The sequence below is a fragment of the Myripristis murdjan genome, chromosome 3 (genome assembly GCF_902150065.1).
Source record: "Myripristis murdjan chromosome 3, fMyrMur1.1, whole genome shotgun sequence".
NCBI lineage: Eukaryota > Metazoa > Chordata > Actinopteri > Holocentriformes > Holocentridae > Myripristis > Myripristis murdjan.
In genome coordinates, this window is record NC_043982.1 from 29,395,384 (window position 1) to 29,405,256 (window position 9,873).

Below are 9,873 nucleotides of genomic sequence, written 5' to 3' on the forward strand. Positions count from 1 at the left end.
GATGAGTACATGAATGGAGAGGTGTGTGGATGCAATGTTGTAAGGGTGTGTCAGGGAGATCACCAAGCAGCTGGCACAGTATTGGCACACAGAGCATAGGTGTTGCCAGTGCTGCTGACCATGCCCACCTTCAGGACCTGCAAGGAAAGCAGCCACACAGCCAAGTAACAGGAAGACAGGGTGGAGAGGCAGTATCACTTTGTGTAGTGTGTGAAATAAGTGAAACTTTCACCAAGCTTCCATGTTCTGATCTTTCTAAAAAAGAGTCTTCATATATCCACAGGAATGAAATGATTATAATAAAAGTGATGTGGGTTAGGGTGATGCTATGGAGGCTGAAAAAAAACTGAGATAGAAAGGGAGGCAGACAGGGAGAGCAAGCAATATATAACCAAAAATTTATGAGAAAGAGTAAGAGAAAAGGGGTAAGGGAAAATGAAGCCAAATGGATCGAGAAAGCAGGGGGTTTAGAAATTGCGTGCCCTAGTGTCGAAAACAGTGTTTGTTCTGGCTGCCAAACTGATCATAAAAGTGCTGAAACTCAAAAGAGTTCCCATGTTAAAGGGGGAGAAGCAGTTTCCTTACCTCAGGCCATCATCATGGGTGATCAAGAGTGACATGCATCACCAAAGGCTTTCATGTCCGATGAGAACACCTGTCTGACTCTCAGGGTGAAACTGGACAGAGGAATGCCATTGCAGATTACACTTCATATGTACCACGCTGTGTCAGAAGACAGGGTGGCATGGTGGGCCAAAGCAGAGTATGGGGGCAGAGAAACATACTAATACTAATACTAATGCTAATATCAAGAAGAGGAGGAATAATAAGAATTCTCATGGAAGAGGATGCACTTTTGGTTTTGCAGTCATGCACAAATTGAACATGTGCATTTAACTGGTGTACTACAACACTTAACTCTGGAGAAAAATCAGTTTCATAATCTGTATGATCAGTGTGTTTCAATCAGTGAAACTGGGGTTCGCTGACATTTGTTGCTGCTTCTGGACATTGTTCAAAGCTCTCTAACAAAGCGTCCCAGTTCAGAGGAAATGAGCTGTGGAGTGAGATCAGCTGGGATCGGATTAAATGTTTTAGGCTGTGATTTCAGGAGATACACACTGTGATTGCAGTTCCAGAGTTTCTCCGAAGGACTAGTGAGAGAAACTGTTCATTCTGATTCTTCAGGGTCCATCACAAGGACACACAGAGCACGTCAGTCACCACAAGTTAATACAGATCATCTGTTAGTCAGGGAATACAAAATACTTCTGTGACTATCATCTGTGTTCATACATGTATATGTGTATACAATAATATATGACTATATAAACATTTAGGATTCATAATGAATTTTGGGTGACAGGCAAACCAACCAGTGTACATTGAAAAATTTGCAGAGACATACTGTTGCGTTGATTAACATTTTATCTTAATTTTAAACAACATATTTATTCTATTTTTTATATTTATTTATTTATTTATTTTTACTTGCAGAGCTTTATAAGCAGTTGTGTAAAAAGTAGTCCATTGTGTTGTGTTTCTTTGCTGATTTAGTAGCGGTAGCAGTGCACAGAAATGAAAAAAGTGAAGTGTCAAAAAAACAAAACAAAACATCAAAAGCAAAATCATGTTATGCAAACTGTAGTACATGAGTTATTCAACATTATGTATTACACTAGACAAGGTAGTAGTATGTATTTACAAGCTGTTTTTAATGTATTTTTGAACACACATCTGGAGGCTGTGGCCTTATGTAATTAGTGTCACTTGTGACACTGTAGCAAAATAGTCTTTAAATTAGGCAACAATGCCCAAATGAATGTTCTTCTGGTGAACTGATAACTCTGCTTCATTATCTTCACATCTCTCCAAGAAATGCCACTAAAAGCATCAGACTGTCACAGCAATACCTCATCAAACCTGACACAGAGTAGGCTTTGAATTCAATGTTTTGAATTCAAAGCCTATGAATGTGATGAATGTGCCATATAGCCTAGAAGAATGTGTTCAAAATGCATTACTAAATCTTGGAAGAAATCCTGTTTACAAACTTAAAAAACACACAGCCAAAGGGCTGTTAGATGAAATGAGAGCACATCATTTGGGCAATATTATATAAAGAAATATGTGAGAAAAAATAAACCCCAAAAGCCATGCTTGATGAAATTACAGACAAAAAATGGTCTCTGATGAATTGGCACTTAATTACTGCTTGATTAGCATAATTATGCATGTTAATAGTATCTCAAATGAATTGCAGTTGTCAGGAGGGAGGAAGCATCTGTAGTGGTGGCAGCCTGATACATATTTTCTCCTATCCAACAGCGTTGTCTAACTCTTCCCCCTTAAGTGTTCTCCATTAATCATTACACACTCTTTTTCCTTTGGAATGAAATTCGATGTTTTGGGATAATTGGGCTATTATAGTGTGCTCGCCACATCTGTAATAGCAGGCTAACGAGCCCCCTCATGTGCTGGCATTCAGAGAGGATGGAAGAGCATGGGCACTGAGTGGCATGGTGGGCAGAGATGTGGCCCATTTTGTGACATGACTGTAATTTATCCAATACACACTCCTTACCTGGGCTGTGGCCTGTTTCCTTAATGCTAACCCTTAACTGAACCCTGATTATTCATCATTTCTTTAATTTCATTACCTATTCTGGATCTTATAGGCATAAAAGTACATTTCATGTAAATCATCATAGGCTATATACAGTTTATACAACATGCAAATATTATATGAATTGAACTGTATAGTTTGTTGTTTACTCACCACATCATCAGATCCACTCTACTATAATTTACTCAGAGAAAATGGCAGAACATGGGCACAGAGTAGCATGGTGGGCACAGATGTGGCATAGTCATATGGTGGCATTACTTAATTACTTTATCTAATAGGCTACATACTACAATTCTGTGCCTGGCTTTTTCCTGTGAGGCTAATCCCATCTCTGTGCTCTGTTATATTTTGGCTCCAAAGAAGCAATTCTACAATCTTAGAAATATATTGATTTGGGTATTGTTATAAGTATTGATTAAGAAATAAGTGACACAGAAAAAAAGACAGGGAAAAAAAAGATAATTTCTGAAGCTGAGTTAGTTCCCTGCATAGCTTGTATGTGAATTAGGCTGGTAATCAATAGCTGTTTTCCTTTGTGGTGGATTGGCTAACAGTAGGCCAATGGGATACACAGAGGTTGCTATCAGGGTCTGGGGACTAATCCATAAAGAACCTTGAACTCAGAAACCCTCACTACTGTTTGGTAATAAGCAGATGACAAACAGGCCACGTGTTTAGACCATCTAACAAAGATGCCAGAAACAACATGCATATGTGTGCTTATGTGTGTATCTGTGCATGCATGTTTATGTGCGCATGCATGTGCTTGTGCAACTGCACGTGTGTGTGTGAAAGTTCTTTAGACTAGAGTAAGACAAAACTAGTTCTTTAGACTAGAGTACTCTACAAGGTGTAGAGTAAAAAAGAAAACAGATACAGACCCAGAAAGCCTGCTATAAGATAAGATATAAGCTATAAGAAATAACACATGTAGAGACTGACTTGCTGCAGTACCACATGGCTCCAGTGAGAGGCTCTTTAGTCCTTGAAATCCATTTTTCCTTAACCATGGCTGTTGTCTGTACAAGTTACTGTGCTGTCATTAGACTTAAATTTTGAATGAGAAAATTGTTAAGTGATGCTGCCAAAGCAACCTTGTAAGTGTGTGTGTGTGTGTGTGTGTGTGTGTGTGTGTGTGTGTTAGGGTTAGGGTTAGGGTTGTTTATTTTATGCTTTATGCATCTGTTGCATTTTGTACAAGTTAGAGATGAAATAGCGACTTTTGGAGGAGGGAGACAGAGCTGCAATTAGCAAAGCAAAAATAGATAAAAGCATGGCAGAATTTTTCCAATCACTTCCACAGTTGAATGAAACAAGATTGCACAACTGTTTGTCAAAGCCAAAAACTGCATCATAAATTACACATTTGTATACTGGCAGAACTGAACAGAAATCGGGGTATACTGATCTTCTGTCATTTAGTTGTAGATAGTTTTGTGACTTCCAGCTGTTTGCATCCAGCGGGTAGTTTTCAAGAGCAGCTATAAATCTTTGTCATCAGCATAAGTTAACTTTATGTTATGCTTGTCTACGTCAAAAAATTTACAAAAGACAGGATCCAACATTGAATCCTCCGAGGGCCCACATGCAATGTCTGCTGAAGATGAAAAAATGTTACAAATAAAATGAAAAGGCGATATTCCTGACTATCGCCCCCAAAAGAACAATACTGGTCACTGAATAATCTCTGTAAAATGAAAAAAAAAAAAAAAAGGAATTTAATTTCTTGATTTCCATTATTTTATTTCTTTATAGATATCAACTATGGGAAATAAGTCAATTGGGAAATGGCCCTGTGCATGATTAAAGTGAAAAGGAAAAACTACGTATGCAGGTATTGATAATAGATAAAAATAAAATACCCACAACAGCTGAATCAAACAGGTTGGAAGGTAAGATGTGCAGTATTCAGTGTGTTCTCACTGCTAAACTAGATTATGACTAAATATCAAGCCATTCACTATTTTAGCCTGGCCCTCCATTACATGTGAAACAGCCTGTTCCTGTAATTATGGTCTGAATGTCTGGGTTTATATTCATACATTTTTTTTTTTTTTTTTTTTTTTTTTTTGATAAATGCTTGGTTGAAGTGATTTAAGGACTCTTCTGTTCCACTGCCTCTTAAAATCATTCTCCTTAAAAATAAATGACAACAAAACAGAAACATGGACTGATTCAACTAAGCCGTTTTTGTGTGTGACACAAGAATGCTAAATGTCTGTTTTGGTGAACATGACATAAAATGTTTGTCTTTAATTTTCCCCTCACACATGAAGGCAGCCACACACACATACACACACAAACACATGCATAGAGAGAGAGAGAGGGAGAGAGAGAGAGAGAGAGAGAGAGAGAGAGAGAGAGAGAGAGAGAATACTCTACAACAATCTAAGCATATTGAATACACATTTTTGGAAGACTTTTTATTATTTTTTTTATTGAAGGCTTTAGAAGTTAAAACTGTATTTAGCACTGTATATAATTACCAGTGTCTGATATGTTCCCCCAGAGTTGTAACAGCACCTTGATGCAGACTAAGAGCCTATTGTAGTCCAGATATCCTTTGGGTGGTGGAATCGAATCCCTCATCTTGTAGAAGTCAATGAATGTGATGGATTACACTGATATCCCTCTGTGTATGTTGCATCTGAGATTTAAAGATGACACAACCACTTTCAGAGGAAACATTTCCTTTTCCTCTCACTTTATCTGGCTTCTTATTATTGGCAGACCTGGAGAAGAGTGCAGGGAGAGAAGGGAGAGAGCGAAACAAAGTGTCTCAGGCTTACCACTGGCATCCAGGAGCACTTATAGATCGAAGCAAAGGGCATGGTCTGAGATGAGCCCTGGCTCTCTTTCATTGGGAATTCTCCTCAGGAATATTGGACACTTTTTCCAATAATAATCTGTAATGGCTCTCATTTGGAGCAACATCAAGGATAGCATTATGCTGTATATATAAGTGTTAAAATTTGAAAAAAAAAAATGTGATTTTGAAAATGGGTGTAATAACAACAGAAATAAACAACTTCTTTGAATCAATCTCACTTTGACATATAGATAATGCCTTCCCTTTACCCATGAACCAATCCAACAAATCATGCTTTTGTTTTTAATGTAAAAGTTAGGAAAGTACCAAGGTTTAATTCTCAGCGAGGAATAAATTGTACCTATAATCAGCCCAGCCATTGGCCTGTCTGGCGGCGAATGCTGTATTGGATATTAACTCACTGACGCCTGGCGGTCTGTCATTCCCATAGACAACCTCTTAATGCCCTACCGGCTCATTTACATTATTGATGAGCCAACCCTGTGTCACCTCAAACATAGACTATTTAAAGGGAATAATTTTATGCAAACCACATATTGATGCACTAATGATCAATTGGCCCTTGTTTTGTGCGTTAATATGCAACTGTTGCAGTGTGATATACATCTTCAATTAGGGAGTCAGTCTTACTGCTCAAACAAGTGGTGTCACTGCACCAGAACAGTGAGGAAATGCTACTATCACCACTAGATCTACAAAAAAAAAAAGTGTCACATCCTGTTGGGAGACATATTGTGCACTGTCATGTTTTTCCCGCTTGAAATGATGAAGCATATTGATAACAACTCATCACACATTCGATTTAAGGGAAATTCTGACTGGTGCTAGCTTTGAATTTACATCTAGAAACTGAGACAACTATACAAGTATGTTTTAACAGGCAGTTCTTTTTAAGCCAATGTAGTCTGACAACAATCAGCAGAACTCAGCAGAGCTGATGTTATTATTAATATAATGACCATAGGCTATATAAATGCTTTGCATGCAGTGTCAGAGGAGTCCCTGTCCTGCCAAGAGATGTTTAATGGTCTGTATGGGTATTCCTGTTAACTTGACCTGGCTTATGGATGTTGTCACTTTGTGAGCATTTTTTAAAAAACTGTAAACCATCACTCTGTCCCATAAACATATGCATGCTTCACTGACGTTAAGTTGCAATCACTCCTAAGAGAATATCTCTACTTAATCCATTGAATCATCCTTTTCAATTGGTCAGTCATATGGAATCATACTTAGGTATAAAATTTTTGAGGTTATATGGTGCTGGAAAGTGTGCTGTTTGCAGTTTGAGCCAGTCAAAAAGCAACACTAAATGTAAAAGCTTGCACTGTGAAAGACAGACAAAAGTTAAAAAACTGTAACAGTCAATAGAATAGGATGGATGGAAACATGCTAGAACAACAGAACAGCACAGCAAAGCAACAGAATGATGGCAAATATTCATAGTAGTAGTAGTAACTGTATAACACCAAAATAATTACTGGAAGGGTCAGTGGCCCTCTCAGTCCCCTCCACAAGCAGCCAAGACTGAATGGCTCATGGAGGGCCGAGAAGTGTCTTGCAGACAAAAGTGGACAAATAAGCATGGCGATTTGCAAGAGAAAAAGGCCTTGCTGAACCTGTCTCTTGGTATTTTAGCCAACAGTGCCAGGTAACTAGTTTAAGAGTCCTGACTGCTGTTCGAGACAAGAAAAACTGTGCCCACAGCATACTGATGTAACAGGAAATGGCAGGGATAGGCAGATCAGTCTATAAATGCATCTTTGTATGTCAGCTCTTTGGGAGAGCTCTGCAGAAAACTTTTCCTCACTAATTCCATAATGACGGGCCACGGGCAGTATGTGTTATTTGTCTAGAAAAGATGTTTTGGGGCTTAGATGCTGGCACAACTCTCAGTACATAATTTGTCTCTGTTGAAAAATGCTGTTTCATCTTCATTAACAACTTGTCTATGACAGGATTGAAAGAGGGTGTTCTCAGGTCGTCCATGTTGTCTTGAAGCATGGTCTTTCTAACAGGGCCTCCACAACAAAACTCTGCAGGTGTGGTGCTGTTTCGGCCTGCCTTATTTCATGTAGTGAAGCCTGTGTTTGTGCAATTGCTGTGTTTGCACACAGGCCTTTTGCTTGCTTTTGGATCCTCTGTACACTTTTCTGAGATGGCAGAGATTACAGACTGGACCACATCATCTGCTACTACAAGATCAAAATTGAGGTACTGTAGCTGATCCAACATGAATTTGGTTGTTCTGAATACATACTCAAAAAGAATGAGATGCAAAACAAACAAGATCTTGCCTCTTTCTTCCGGTATGGGTTTGATGTCACGCAGGGTAGCCCAGATTGCTGGAAGAGTTTTCCTGACTGCCCAGACTGCGTTATAAGGGTATGCTGGTGTCACATAGCTTCTGTTGACTCAAGTTCTTTTGTTTTTCCATGAAAAGGTTGTGTACCACCAACCCTGCATTGCATTTGTAGTGTCTCAAAAAAAATCTGCTGCAGCAATGACATTAAGTAGGGGAGAGTGGGGTAATTTGTGCCAAGGGGCAAGTAGTGCCACCCCTGTTATCTAGAAAACCATAGAAGAAGTTGGTCATGTGACCACATATTTTTGAAGAGGCATCCATTTCACTCATCCTGCAAAGAAGGGAGACACATGGCTTGAGAGCTAAGCACATTTCAGTTCAAAAAACATTTTTTTGCCCTCCAAAGTAAAATTTCTATGATCAAGGTTTTTTGATTGCTGTGTTTGAGCAATTATAGAAAACTTTGAAAACAGTTCACACAGGTTTTAGTACTTTAGTAAGCTACACCATGAGTCTATACAGTTAGCATGATGTTAGCTCAAAACAGCTGGGGGATGCATTTTTTTCAAAATGTTGGGCTTGGGGTAATTTGTGCCAAAGGGCCTGGGGTAAGTTGTACCTATGATCACTAAAACTATTCAGATTCAGATGAAGATGATTTGCAGGTGCTCATTTTGGAATTTTTATTTTGTTCTCGGTATGTGTTCATGTGGCGCTAGGCCTTGTTATAGAAAAGTGGCCTGTGATCTTGTTAAAATAATAAATAAATGTTAAATAAATCATTTTGTATTGAATTGTTTTGCTTTTATATAGCATTATCATTTGTGAGATTAAAATGATCTGTTTTACTTCAATTATCAATGGCACAATTTACCCCAGTGTATTCTCTCTAATGGCACAATTTACCCCGCACCAGGGGCAAGTTGTGCCACAAAACCACTTTTTTTTTCGAAAGCTATATTTCTCAAACAGTTTAGATAAGATCCAAAGTGATTGTTCCCAGGGATGCACAACATCCTAAACTATATGTGCATATTTTAGTTGGAGGCATTACTGTAATTCCCTCGCTTTAAAGGCACTTTAAGTAAAAATTGGCACTATTTACCCCACTCTCCCCGACTGTGACGCCTCCTTCCTGAACTTTTCCTGCACTCCATTGTTACATCCTGACATTACTGATGATCCATTGTAGCACTGGCCAAAACAAAAAATGTAGGTCTATATTTGAAAAATGCTGACAAGCAATGCAAAAAACTGTGCCTTTGGACACACTGTGTGCTAGCCATGCATATTGATCCAACCAGCTTTTGTTGAAACCTTTCTGCTGATTCCTAAATGGCTGTGCGGGTTATTCTGACCATCTTGGGCCCTCTTGGGCATGATTTCTAATGCTGGTTGCGCTTCAACAGAATGATTTTCAGTTAAGTGCTGAACCTAAAAGCCAATATTCACAAAGTGTGAAAAGGTGGCACATCCCAAATTGTCAAGTTCCTTCATCAGAGTGCCTGATGAAAGCTGTGTGCCGAAACGCGTAAGCATTTTCTCCTGTGATGTGAGTCAATAAACTGGTGAAATGTGAATATCTCGTCCTCCTTGACTTGATGTTTGGGATGTGCTATCTTTTCACAGTGACTTTTTGCATGGTTTTTAATGTCATCTGCAGCAATGCTTGCATCCTCAGCAGTAATGGCTGATAGGTCACCTTCCTCATCTCTATCTTCCAGCTTTTCTTGGTCTTGGTCAGTCAGGGAGGTGCGAGACATCATTGTTGCAACTTAGAACATGGTTGGATCTTAATTTGGCTAGAGGGCAAGAGGGAGAATGATTTTGCCTGTTATTTCAAAGCTGGCTCTTAAGAAATAAGTTTCCTCATAAGAAAGTTCTTTATCCACAGATTCTGAAGAGCTCACCAAGTTGTGGCTCTGAAAAGGGCAGTTGATAGGATTTCCCACCATGCATGCAATCCCTGATGATCATTGCCTACTCTGTTTGCTTACAAGCTCCAGAGAGTTGGTCCAAGAGTAAGCCAACAGTTTCCAAGCAGTCAGCTGAGGGGCAATGACAGTGGGAGACATCTCAGCCACCGGAGGCAGGGGGCAGAGGCTGCAT